The sequence below is a fragment of the Clarias gariepinus genome, chromosome 24, assembly GCF_024256425.1.
Source record: "Clarias gariepinus isolate MV-2021 ecotype Netherlands chromosome 24, CGAR_prim_01v2, whole genome shotgun sequence".
Lineage (NCBI taxonomy): Eukaryota > Metazoa > Chordata > Actinopteri > Siluriformes > Clariidae > Clarias > Clarias gariepinus.
The window spans coordinates 4,384,983-4,398,405 of NC_071123.1; the positions used below are offsets into that span (position 1 = coordinate 4,384,983).

General features: G+C 39.5%; 1 long non-coding RNA gene across 1 annotated transcript in view; it reads right to left on the reverse strand.

The window, feature by feature from the left end:
* The window catches only part of LOC128511756 (uncharacterized), an 83,853-nt gene that overhangs the window by 60,014 nt on the left and 10,416 nt on the right, over positions 1 to 13,423 (reverse strand). The gene's annotated exons all lie outside the window — the stretch shown is intronic.

Genomic DNA, 13,423 nt, shown 5'->3' on the forward strand with positions numbered 1-13,423 from the left:
GTAATTATTGCAGGTCGAGCCTACAGAACAGTGCTCTTACTGTGAGTGAGGAGAGAGATGTACTGTATGTTCTTTTTTTTTAGATTTTACGAGAAATGATTTACACAAAACTCAGTTATCGATAAACCGCCTAGTACAAGCAGGGAAGTCTAATTATCTGTTGATATACAAAATAATCAGTCTCGAAATACAGTACTGAACAGAAAAAGCCCCTCATTTCTTCATATTTTCCCTTCAAAGGTCCAGACTTTCTTGTATTTTTAATGCAGTCTTGGGAATTTTTTCTCCAGGCTTCCTAAAGTTTTTTTTTTCATCTTGCATTTTCACCCCAGTCCCTGTACCTGAACAGTTTCAGCGGAAAGGTTTTTTTGCCGCATTACAAAGTGAGAAACAGGTGCAGATGATGATCAGGCCGGTGATTAGTGTACTGGTGACGAGAGGGGAAATGAGGTCGCTGCTGAGGATTAGATAAACAACCCATTTTGAAATATTTAAACCTATAGCCGGTCGCAGTAAAACATTTGTTCTCATTTCTTTCATTTATTCTACAGCATTTTATTTCATTTCGAAAGAAGTAATGAGGTTGAAGACTTTTTTCACAGTACTGTACGCCTTTTTAACTACGATGGAACAAAATGTGGGCGTTTTCGCCTCGTCAAAAGTGAATATTTCCCCAATTTTGTAAAATTTGCAGCGTTTTCACTACAGCAGCTTTCACAGCCGTGGCGACTTTCGTGACTAATTATAGACGTTTTTTCGATGCTTACAGAATTTCTGGCTGGTAGTTTTTGCAAAAATAAAAAAAGAGGAAAAAGGTCAGGTTCTTAAATTAAAGGTGAATAATCTGTGTGACTTCGCAACATCCTCCATTTTGAACTTTTTTCCAAGGTGGAAAAACCTATAATGTTAAATGTATAATGTAAAAACTCTGTTATAATAATGTAAAAAATCTGTTATCTAGTCCTTGTGAATAAATGGTTGCTATGGAAACGATAAGAGTTCTATGATAATAACAAACAGAGATCGATATAAACCTGGGACTAGGATTAGTGCTGGCGTTGCAGAACAATTAATCACCTTCTGACCAATGAGATTTGAGTTTCCGGTGATTGACAATATTTCACAGGTTGTGTGTGTGTGCGTGTGTGTTTGCCAAGGGGCCAGGCAGCAGCACCATGGGCTTGCTCATAAATCATAGGTGTAACTGATAGCTCTTGCGTGTTTGCGTGCGTGTGTGTGTGTGTGTTCGTGCGTTTGGTGATTTGTTTCAGAATCTCAAGGAGGAAGTTCAGACGGAGGGAGATGCCCCGGCTGCACAATCAAAACCCTTTTTTCTTTTACACCATCTCTAGCCGGCGCACTACAACCCAAAAGCCTTTTGTCATGGAGGTTTCCCCCGGCACAAACTCGACAAAACCGCTTTGCGAGAAGTGTGAGTCGCACATACACAATGTTATACAGCAGCCTGCGTCGGGGAGCACAGTCATACTCGACGCTACCACCCGCCTTTCCCATAAGCCCGAGGCTTCCAGTAAAGTACATGGAATAGGCGCCTGGGTCATTGTGAAAGTAAAAGTCACAGCTGAGGATCGAAGTGCGCAGAAAGACAAAGTATTAAAATGCCCCATTGTTAGGAAATGCACTGTTTTGTTTTGACTTCCTGCTGACCTACTGACTGCTCTCTCTCTCTCTCTCTCTCGTGGGTGTGTTTGCTTCGTGAAACTTTGCTTTTGTGATGGCAAATAGAAACTCGGGCTTTAAATAGTACGTTTCTATCCATCTCAGGTTGTGATTTTTCTATTTAAAGCACACAAAGTCACTTTGAGAATTTTCTTAAAACTAAAAAAAAAAAAACTAAATGGAAATGGGTGAGAAATTCAGGGTTAGCTCTGACGTCCAGATTTCCTTACGACATGTCATGGTCATGTAATAGTAATGTTGGATCGCTAACACTGACACTGTTAACTGATCTACATTATCTATCTATCCATCTATCTACACAAAAACATTTCCCACTTGACGGTTCATCTATCTACTGTACTACTGTACGTCCTCCAAGAAAACTAGAACTTAATACGTCATCTTGGGGGAAAGAAAATGGCGCAATCTGTCCTCGTCCACATACACGAGACACCCATGATCAGAAAACATGCACAATTTTTTGTTTATTATTATTATTCTGCTTTGTTTGATCATTTCAAAGCAGAAGGTTTGACCATTGTTGTTAAATACTCGTAAACGTAAATGTCAGTTACAACCTGTGTTAAATAAGACATCTATATTAATAATAATAAGAAAAAGAAGAAGTTAAAGTCCTTATTCAGCAGGTTTGTGACACCTTTACCCTGCACCAGCGCCGCTCTCGTTAGGATCTGAAAGCAGATGAATCATTTTTAAAAAATGAAGTATTTCTTGAAAAACCTCAAAATGCCATCCTGTACCTTCTCGTTCTGTCCGTAAAAATATAACCCATAATCCTCTGCTTAAAGCGTTAACCCTCGAGAGGTCAGGTTATATACAGTATCGTCACAAACGCAGCGCTCTTGAATTCTCCGTTCTGACAGTTCAGAAGGTGTGGATTAATTTTCCCACGCTTCTATTAATCCAGTGTTATCATTTCAGCAACAGCTACCAACCAGGGAGGGTGCGGAGGGTGCTAACCGCACCGTTTTTATTATTATAATTTTTTTCAAAAAAGATTTCCTCTTTCGCAGGAAAGTGCTATCCACCCCATTCCACTTACATGAGATCACAGCCGCCCTGTGTAGCCCTGTGGCCAGTGTCGCTATGATCGATGTAGGAGTAAAAGTATGCCATCCCTTCTGCCCCAAAGAGAGAGAGAGAGAGAGAGGACAATCTGCTCTCCTCCTCCCGATGGCCGGGGCATCACCCGGAGATCGATCTAGGGTTCGTAGGATAATAAGGCGAACGCGTTTCTGTTGAACCACTCAGATTTTCAGTGCTTCGTCGCGGTTAAAACCATAACTTGAATCGTGTACTAAATCATGATTTTCTTCAAGTTTTTTGTTTTCGGATTAACTTAAAAAACTGTTAAAAGTAGATCTGACTAAAAGATAACAGACATTGTGAAACATTGCAGATTATTTCCCTTTTTATTATAACTTTTTTTTCCCATTACTGTAAATAAAGTCTTAATTCTGATACATTTCTAAGTGTAAAATGTATTAATTAAAAAGTATATATTTTATTGGGGAAGTGCTAATGAAACAGTGGCTGGCTCAATAGATGATATTTTAGTGTGTGTGTGTGTGTGTGTGTGTGCATCCATGCAAGTCCCTCAACTTTCCATGAGCCATACACTCACTCAGGAATGACTAACCCTCCACTTCCACTCACCTTTACCACCCAACTACACACACACACACACACACACACACACAGGAAGAGGAAATACCGGGTCAATGAGTTGCATCCGTTCTCCACGGATGTCTTTTTCTTCACAGAAGTTTTTTTCCCTTCGTGATCCTTGCAGAATGATGGACTAAATCTAAGCTCCTAAGAATGTTTTATGTTATAATAATAATAATAATAATAATAATAATTTGTCTGTGCGTAACCTTTGTAACAAACATAATGGAGAACATGACTTCTTTGCATCGCGCCTTGTGTTGTTATTTTTACACCTATACATTTTTTTTTTAACCATTAAACAATTATCCGAAGGAGGTGGCAGTTTCAGCCGCCTTGCCCTTGGGTAAGGAAAGGAAAAGGACACACCTTTAGGAATTAGGCACATGATGTACTCTGTCATATTTGTGGTTGGAAAGCAGGAAGTAGGTGCATTCCAGAAAGCATCAATACTAGCGCCTGATGAGGATGTCGACATCACATACACACACACACAATCAGTCATGCTGCGTTAATGATGTACGAAATGAGCGAGGTGAGAGCAGGGCAGGTAAAAGGAGGGATTTTCGTCACTCAAGTGTTTGTCTTGGGAGTGTATGGGTGTGTAACGACATTGCAACACAGGAGTGGGAAGAGCCGCACACCCGCTCCCTTCGTATGTATGTGTGTGTGTGCTAACAACGCCGGTCTGAACACGAGTGCTTCAATAAAAGATGAGTGGAATGAGGCGCGCGCGAGCACAAGTGCCTGGTACATGCAGCTATTTCAGGTGAACATTTCCTACATCGCCTTGGCAACTATTGTTGCCTTGACGTGCTCTGTGGTTTTTTTATGTGTCTGCATGTGTGTGTGTTTTATTTCTCTCTCTCTCTCTCTCTCGCTCTACAGGCTAGAGGATCTAATGAAGTGTGGCCATGAGTAGAAAGGAAATGAACACATTGAGACATTCAAATGAACTGGAAAAATACTTGTTTAAAAAAAAAGCAGGAGGAGGTTAAAGGAATCTCCTCTATGATACGTTCTTGTAACTAAAGAAAGAATGAAGTCATGCTTTTAGAAAGGGGAAAAAAAGGCTAACATCCCCAGGCATTTCCCCACCCGTGTTCAATAGGTATGCTCACCGATGTAATGGGCAGAGAGCACAAGACGTGTGTGAAAATACCGGATAAAACACCTCATTTTAGCCTGAGCATCAAACACACACACATGCTTTCATCAATCTATGAAAGAATATGCACCACCCATATGCACCACCCATATGCACCAGGTAGGACTCTGGGCAGATTTCCAAGAATGGCCGACTGCCCTGAGATTACATGGGTGTTCCTCAAGGCTCGATCCTAGGTCCTTTTCTTTTAAGCCTGTTTACAGAGCTTATCATCATCTCTTTGTGTAATGTCAAAGTTCCTTAACAACAGTACAGAAAGCCTTGAAGTTTACACGACTGTGCTGCGAAATACATTGTTTTTATACAAACTTCCATCTAGAAGCTTTTTATAATGAAATTTGCCGTGATGTTTCCTCAAACATCTTATTAGCCACGTTTAACATGCTATTATCACGTACAGCCGGGTAACCTTATTGCGATTATGGGAAGCCATTAGGGTCAAACTTGGTCATGTGGTTAATTTGCGTAAAAGAAAGTAATGCGTTAAATTTTCTAAATTAATAATATTGACACCCCTAGTTTTTACACATGTTCTGAACGTTTTTTTCCTCTTATAAGCTATGACACCACTGCATTTCTTCAATGATCAACTGTCTTTTAATCAAATACTAATAATGTCATACTTTTTATCCATTTATAGCTAATTTTGTAGAACGTCCGCTAGTAAAACTAGTTAGTGATTAAGTTACCACAGATTAAAACAGTCTGTTTGTTTTCTATTATTAAAATTAAAAGGCCGCTTTTCAGATGGTTAAGTCCTAAAACCTGGTTCCCAAGGACTGACAGTAAGGACTTGAAGTAAGCATCTCCGCCACGCGAACATGGTAACATGTCCGATCAAATTCTATCAGGAACTTCAAAGCCAGTGTGGTATGAAAAAAAAACTGATTTTGCGATGGACTTCCGCACCCGTTCAATCCTCCTCACACGAAGGTTGAGAGAACGACGACTTTTCAAGTCGCAAGGCAAAAACCAGAGAACTAAAAAAAGAAAAAGAAGAAGTTGTCGACTCTCAGATCAGGCATGCAGCTCGAGATATTGATCTGCAGAAGTCTTTAGCCTACTGGCTTGATCGCCTTGCATGACCCCATAAAGACAATATACAGTACAGTCTGCAGTGTGCATTAGTGCATTTCGTTCTTTCAGACATGCTACACGATATTTAAAACAGGCTTCTTGCTTTATAGAAGTGAAAAAACGAGGATGTCTGCATTGTTTTTGATAAACTCCAAAAGAATAAGGGCAACTATTTCAACAAATCAGAAGTTTCCCAAATGCTATATAATGGCAATTATAACTTACAGAATCAAAACAATAGTAACATGCTAATGCTAGGTAATTTTGTATGTGCATGTGGAATTCAAGTCAAACCGGTACTTGTGATGACATTTCTGGTGAATGAAGGCGTAAAAGTGATTGACATTTACATAAGTACAGTGCAGTGATGAGACACTTAGCCGCAGTAAAATATTTGAACAGTTCAAACAGTTTACAGAAGGACGCAAGTTGGTGAATGACGAGCCCAGATGAGGTGGCTCTGAGGCCATTCATTCAACATTCAGCAAGTGGAACGCCTGCTCCTTGCAATTTAATAGATAATTTGTCGCCAGCTTGCAGATGAGACGCACCTGTCCGTGGGAACTGTACACACCATCATTCACCAACACCACTTGCACATTACAGGAACTTGGATGAGAGTTACTGCTACGTCCCCCTTAGATGGGAGTTACTGCCACGTACAATCCACATCTCTAGAGGATTAAAGGAGTTCCTGGGAGGCCGGTGTTTTAGATGTGAAGCAGGCAGTCTGATCATGGATCGTTATCTATCTTGATGGTTGCCAAGTGAAAAGCTGGGATAAGTGAGATAAGACAGGTCATAAACGTGAGAAAGAAGAGTTCAATGCTGTTCTATGGCCTTACTAGTCATTGGATCTAAACCAAGTGGGATGTTGAGGGGTTTTTAAATGTCATTTCAAATCATGTCATTCATGATCACCTAAAACCCCCAACAACCCCTCCCCCCTAGGTTACTGTAAACGCTTGGCCAATCACATTACAGGTGTCGCTTGCAAAATCAGCAAAACATAATTCATTAAAACCTATATGCGCTCCAAAATGAGTGTGGAATCCAATCAGAGGAGGAGACTGAAGTTCAAGGACATTATCAGAAAGTTTGCAGCAAAGCCAGCAGCACGAGCCTTAGAATAGAACTGTAGAATGGTTAGAATAAAAGAAGTCATACATGTGGGTAAGCTGATATTTTTAGCATTATTTTCATCATTACTGTTAAAAATCCTATGCACGGTTCTATACGGTATTTTTATTCTCCAAACAATCGGACCGGTGCTGATTAATGATTAATGAAGATTCAACTGATAGATGATGAGAATGTTTACTTAAACCACACAGGATCTGATTTCACCATCTCATGAGCAGCAGTCATTTCTTTAATGCATGTTTGAATGAACTTTCCTCTCATCATTTATTATAGATCATGTTTTCACACCTCAGGTTGTTTTTTTTATTTTAAAATGAAGAATATTTTGTCATAGACTAGTCTGAAAGCATGTTTTCCCTCTATGTTTAGAAATAACGGACTTGCATGCTTGCTTTGTGCTTGATAACCAAATGGTAAATGGTTGTAAGAGGGTCCAACTGGGAAAAACCTGTCCTCCTGTACATAGTACCTAATGGCTGGCCTGGGTAGAGTGCATAGTGAATAGAAACACTGTTCCCCACAACCAATCACATTAGTCACACCAGTAGTTACATGCTAATGCTAGTTAATTTTGTATGTACATGGGGCATTCGAGTCAAATCAGGATTTGTGGTGGCATTTCTGGTGAATGAAAGTGTAAATCGCTTGACATTTACAGAAGACTTCAAGCACAGTAAAACTCTTAAAAATATTTGAATGGTGCAAACGTTTTAAAGAAGACCATATGTCCATGAACGACGATCCAGGCCGAGGTGGCTCAGAGAGCGCTAAAGCCGTTCCCTTGAACATTCAGCGAGTGTAACGCCTGATCCTTAAAACTGTCTGTAGGAATCGTACACATAATCATCCACCAACACCACTTGGACGTAACAGAAACTCGGGTGGGAGTTATCAATATCACATACCCCCGTACAGTCCTCACCTCGCTCCAAGCCATTTCTACATGTTTGGACAATTAAGGGGATTCCTGGGAGGCCAGTGTTTCATGGCTCACTTTCTACCTTGAAGATAAGTGCATTAGCATGTAAGAGGGCATTATATATAGAAATTAGTTAGCTAGTTTTTTTTTTTTGTTATTTTATGCTAGCACCTTGGTCCTGGAGGAACATTGTTTCGTTTCACTGTATATTAAACTGTATATGGTGGAAATGACAATAAAAGCCTACTTGAACTTGACAAACATTTTTGGATTTATTCTGCACAATGAAAAGTGCCGGTTGGACCAGATTACGTTCCACTCATGTCACCCAAGAAAAAGAAACTGACGCAACACAAACCCGATGAACCTGGAAAAAGACCAGGTAATAGTGAGGAGAAGAACCTAATGTGGCTGTTGTAGCTCATGCACTTCAAGGTTGGATGCTCTGTGCATGCTGACATGCTTTTCTGCTCACCGCCTTCGTAAAGAGTGCTTATTTATAGCGAGTTATTTTATACACTTCCTGGCAGCTCGAATTCAACGAATCCGTCAATTCCCCTTGTGACATCTTTTATCAACAATGCGTTTCCACCCACATAACCGCCGCTTACTTTTCTCACCGTGCTGGGTAAACTCTGGGGAAAATATAATGAGATCGATAGTTTCTGAAATACTCAAACCTGTCAATTTTTTATTCTGCTATGGAAAAGTCTTCCGAATATATTGTCGTAGTAATATTAAGCTGCTGTATCTGGTACCGTATAATATTATTTTGCAGATATTTCCCAGCATTACAGGTAACTGTAAATGAATAATGTGTCTCTTTATTTCGATAATTCCAAATAACTTTTAAAGGAAGAGAATCAACTTCCAAATTTTTCACAATGTTGTGTTTTGTTCCATATCTCACTTAAGTATACATTTTCATCATTATTAAAGCAAAGCTTCAGGGCGAAGGACTCCCAGTGTTTTTTAAGTCATCTCAGCATTAACGTGTTAATAATAAGGAGACGCCTGGAATACAGATTACTGATCTGAACGCGAGTAAAGGTCGCACGCAGGTCATTGACCCCGTCGTTCCTGGTTCTGATTAGCCGAGTGTGTTTCCCATTAGCGGTGCGAATTCGCTGCAGCTCAAGTTCCACACATTGCTTTCTTTCCTTAAGCCTCTTCATTAATCGGAAAAGTGATTATTCTGCCGGGGGGGCCAAATAATCAGTCCTCCCATCCTCTTCTGTGGACTTGGGTTACAAAGACAAATACCTCCCCGATGTTTCGGGTCAGTGGGATTACGGCGAGAGATTTATTTCATGATGATGGTGATGATAGGAATCAAACCAGGGTTTGTGTCAAGCCCTAGAGGTGTACCTTCTGCTCTATAAACCATGGGTGTAAGTCGCACAGCTTCCTGTCAATGAGAACACAATTCGATTCACAGTTCTGCCCCAACCAGGGGCGATAAATTGCTTGTGGTTTTCACACTTGTAAATACGACTCTCTAATAGGGTGTGGTGCGAATTACCAGAACCGAAAGGTTTAAGTGTGTCTAACACATCACTCATCGCACTGCTTATAAAAATTACGTATCTACAAAACGCTCAACTTGCAACTGCACAAAAAACTAATTACTCACGGTTATTTATAAATAGCAAGGACAACATTTCTCGCAATTTTACTTGATTTCTCAAACAAAACAAAACAAAACCAAAAAAGTTATAAACAATCCCAAGATGATCCAACAAGGAACCCAGATTGCACACGAGACATTGCCGGATTTTCCTCGGTTGCATCAGATGATGTTTGTATAAGGATTACAGGAAATGGATCGGCTTGGCTGGGAAAAAGAGGAGCAGTGGGAGAATGGATGACGGGACGACGAGGACGTCTGCCTGGTGAGGCCGCGGCCAAGACGCTCTAATCTGTAATCTGATCCGATCGTTTGTGCTAAAACACATTAGGCTATCAAAAGCAACCTGAAAGAAAACGCAAAGATAAATCAAGGACATCCATATCTCCATGTTTGACCATAAAGACGCTATGTTTCCCACAAATACTTAATAAATACCAGATTTTATATCTTTCCTTTTCAAAATTTGATTATTGCTACATAAATTACAAAAGACAATTTAAGGAAACTGTTTAAATACAGTGCTACAGCGATAATAATGAAGCCAGTTTAGCATAACAGTACTTAGCATGCTATGATGGAAAAAAAATCCTCAATGATGTTTAAAGCTATAGTCAATTTTTTGTCATTTTTTTCATAATGTTTTTATTTGGGTCCTTTTTTTTATGATTCGAATCACATTTTGAAAAAGTGTAAAGGGTGCACAAACTTTTGAGCAGCGGCACAAACTTCAAGAATTGAAGTGTTTCCACACCTGCACTAAACAAGTGTATAATTACGCAGTATCACCCGAGTGCTGTTGTGATCAATATCATCACGGCTGTGATGCGATCGTAGGCACGTCCTAGAGTGTGTTATTGCTTTTATACGACTGACAGTTGGGTGAAAATAGGTTTAAATTCCTACTGGTACCATGTAGTCAAAAGCTAAGGAGAAACCTGGAGGTGGCGGACAGTCATGAGTTTTTCTGTATATTTTCACTTATTCCTCCTAAAAACATCAGCTCTGGGTTTAGGGAGTTGAATCCCAAATAGCGTTAACTGGAAAGCTAATGCGCTATGTAGGGCGTACAATCCCTTATTCAACACATCAAGTATATTTTTAAAATAAAATAACATGATCAGAAACTTTTTCTTGCTGAAAGTGCTTCCATGACTGTGGGTTTTGGCAGGCAGCTGCTCTCTCCTCAGACTGGCGGATCATACCGACCTACCGACAATTAGTGTAATTAATGAGTATTATAATTACCTGTGACGCAGAGAGACACATATAGTTGATCTTCCCTTTGATGTTACTGTTCATCTATTATCACCACTCATGGAATGTCTCCTGTCCAATCAGATTCCTCTGTTGTATAACTGGTATTATCTTAATATCTAGCATTGTTTTTGAACTATCTAGTAACAGGTTAGAAATAATTAACAGCTTACACCCACATGAGCAGTTTTACTAGTAAGGTTTTGATTTTGTCACGTTGGTTGACCAGAACGATCCTCATAGAGCAGTTTAGGCAACATGCTGGTGTAAGTGGTTTAGTTTGCATATAATAAAAGATAAAAAGAGAAGACAAACGGTCAGAACTGATTCACATAAACAAGTTTAATACAATGTATTTTGTTTATATATATATAGATATTTATAGCACAAAGCAGTAGAAGGTAGGATATAAAAATTTTAAAAAGATTAACCATTAAAAAAAAAAAGAGAAAAAGAAGACAAAATAAATATGATCTTATTTAAACCAGAAAGTCTTTTTTTTTCTTTTATATACAAAATAGCATTTAATGAAAAACAGGTTCATGTTAATTATTTTTCTTTACAGCAGAGTATGAATTGTTAGCATAGAAAATAAAAATTTTAAAACCCAAATCATTTTTCCCTATTTAAATATACAACTTTTGTTATTTGTATTGTATTTATTTATTATTTATTGATAAAAAAAAATGACACATGATTTCATCTGGAACTGTCCAAAACAACAAGCAAAAATCAAGTACAAGGACTTAATAAACTTTCTAAAAGTTAATTGAAAACGTTAACTCGCAACTAATTCCCCCTGGTGCTACGTTAACCCTTATTTTGAATTATTATCTATACATTTAATAAAACTGCGAAATACATATAATGAAATTTGCGAAAAGGAGTAACAGAACAACACATGGTTTTTGCAATTTTTTGTCTGTCTGTTAGTGCGAGCATCAACTAAAAACATGATGTATCAGGTGTATACCGAGCTTGTGGTAACACAGGCTTCGTTTCATCGCAATCGGCCAACGGGAAGAGAATATAAGGGTGTGTGTGTGTGTGTGTGTGAATATATATATATATATATATATATATATATAGAGAGAGAGAGAGAAACAGAGAGAGAGACAAAAGAGTGTCAGCCAAAAAATGTATACACCCTTCAGGATAAGAAAAATAATATGATGTTTATTACATCAATATACTACTAATAAATGTTTTTTCATTTTTTTATTATTACCATAATATAGTATATATATATAATATATATTTTATATATATATATATATATATATATATATAATAGACACTGTATATAGTGTCCTCAAGTGTGAATTCATTGAGCGATCTACATGCCTGCCTCTCAACCTGCCCAACCTGTAGGATTCATTTTCCTTGCATGAGTGAAGAGAAAGGGTATTTAATAAAGATTTCTTATTGTCATTATTCTTTTTTATTATTATTTTTTTATGTAACAAGCACAGGCTTTAGAAACCGATGAATCATGCCGTCCCATGGCATTAAAAACACAAACCCAGATTAGGGGTGTGGTGGTGTATTTACCACCATGACAGGCTGGAACAATGGCTCCCGCACTCCTCCCACACATTATCTGCAGCGGCAGTTAAGCCCGAGCGCCCTGCCTTTAACGAGTCAGGTGACTTCACGTGCCAGCAGCTGATGTGCAGTTCGGGTTGCCTGTCGTGTTGACGCGATGCCCAAAATGCCTCTTGTTTTGAGTGATCTGAGATATTCAAGTGCTTAAATGATTCCGATACCGACTCTGATCCTGATACTGCCCTCAACACGGATTCTGGCTCTGACTGCGACGCTGCTCACTTCAGCTTTCCTGCCATCATTGTTCATTTCTGCACCATCACTTCTTCGACTGTTTCTTTATTAGATTGAATCAGCTGCAGGTACTGAAATATGTATCATGTTAAAAACATATGACATGTCCAGCTCGAGTCCAGTCCAGTCCATGCAATAGGTCCGAGTTTACGTTAAACGGATTTTCAGGAGCGCATCTATGAAGCTGGATGAAGAAACCTTTTCGATTTCTTTTTTCTTTCTAAATCGGTTTTGAGCTTTTAAGCTCAGAAAACATCTTTATCGTCGTAAAGCGCCCACCCGCCCACAGGAATCGTGAAAAGCCGTTCTCTCCGCCAAAACAAATAATCCAGTTTCATATGTTACCGACGCATTTTCATTAACGAATCGGTATTCCCTTCATTCGAGGCCCAACAAAACAAAAGAACAAGTCAGTGCAACAGCACGCTCCACCAAAACAAGCCTCATAAAACACGCTCCGCTGTCATGTTCGACCTTTTACCACGTCCAGATTCACGGGTGACTAATCGCATATTATTGGCTAGTTCCCTGAGAGTTTATCACACTCTTTGACACACAGCTTAATCGAGACGGGTTCACGTCCCGGTGGCATTAACAGCAGGACAAAGGGCTTTTTAGAACCCGGCTAAATAAATGCGCTTTAATCGGGACCGCTTTGTAACGCGAGCCCTCCGCGCCTGTGACACCCATCATCCTCCCAGTCTGTTTTCACAGCATTGATTAAATCAAGTCTCCAGCAATTACATCACATTTTTAAAAGAGGGAGTTTGGCCTTCAGCGGAGCGCGAGCAGCTTTAACACGAGGCCGAGCGCTGTATTGGGTTTACCCAAATATTTTCCCAGTTTCCAAGGGTAACCTCAACTGGACGTAGCGAGTGAGCACCCTGGCGAATTGAGGACCAATTTACACGGGACAGGATGTGGCCCGTACGGACATGCAGAGGTTTAATCGGAGGGATTTAACAGCTCAGGACGGCTCAGCTGTCGAGAGCGGAGTCACGTATCAACACGATATCGAGAACAA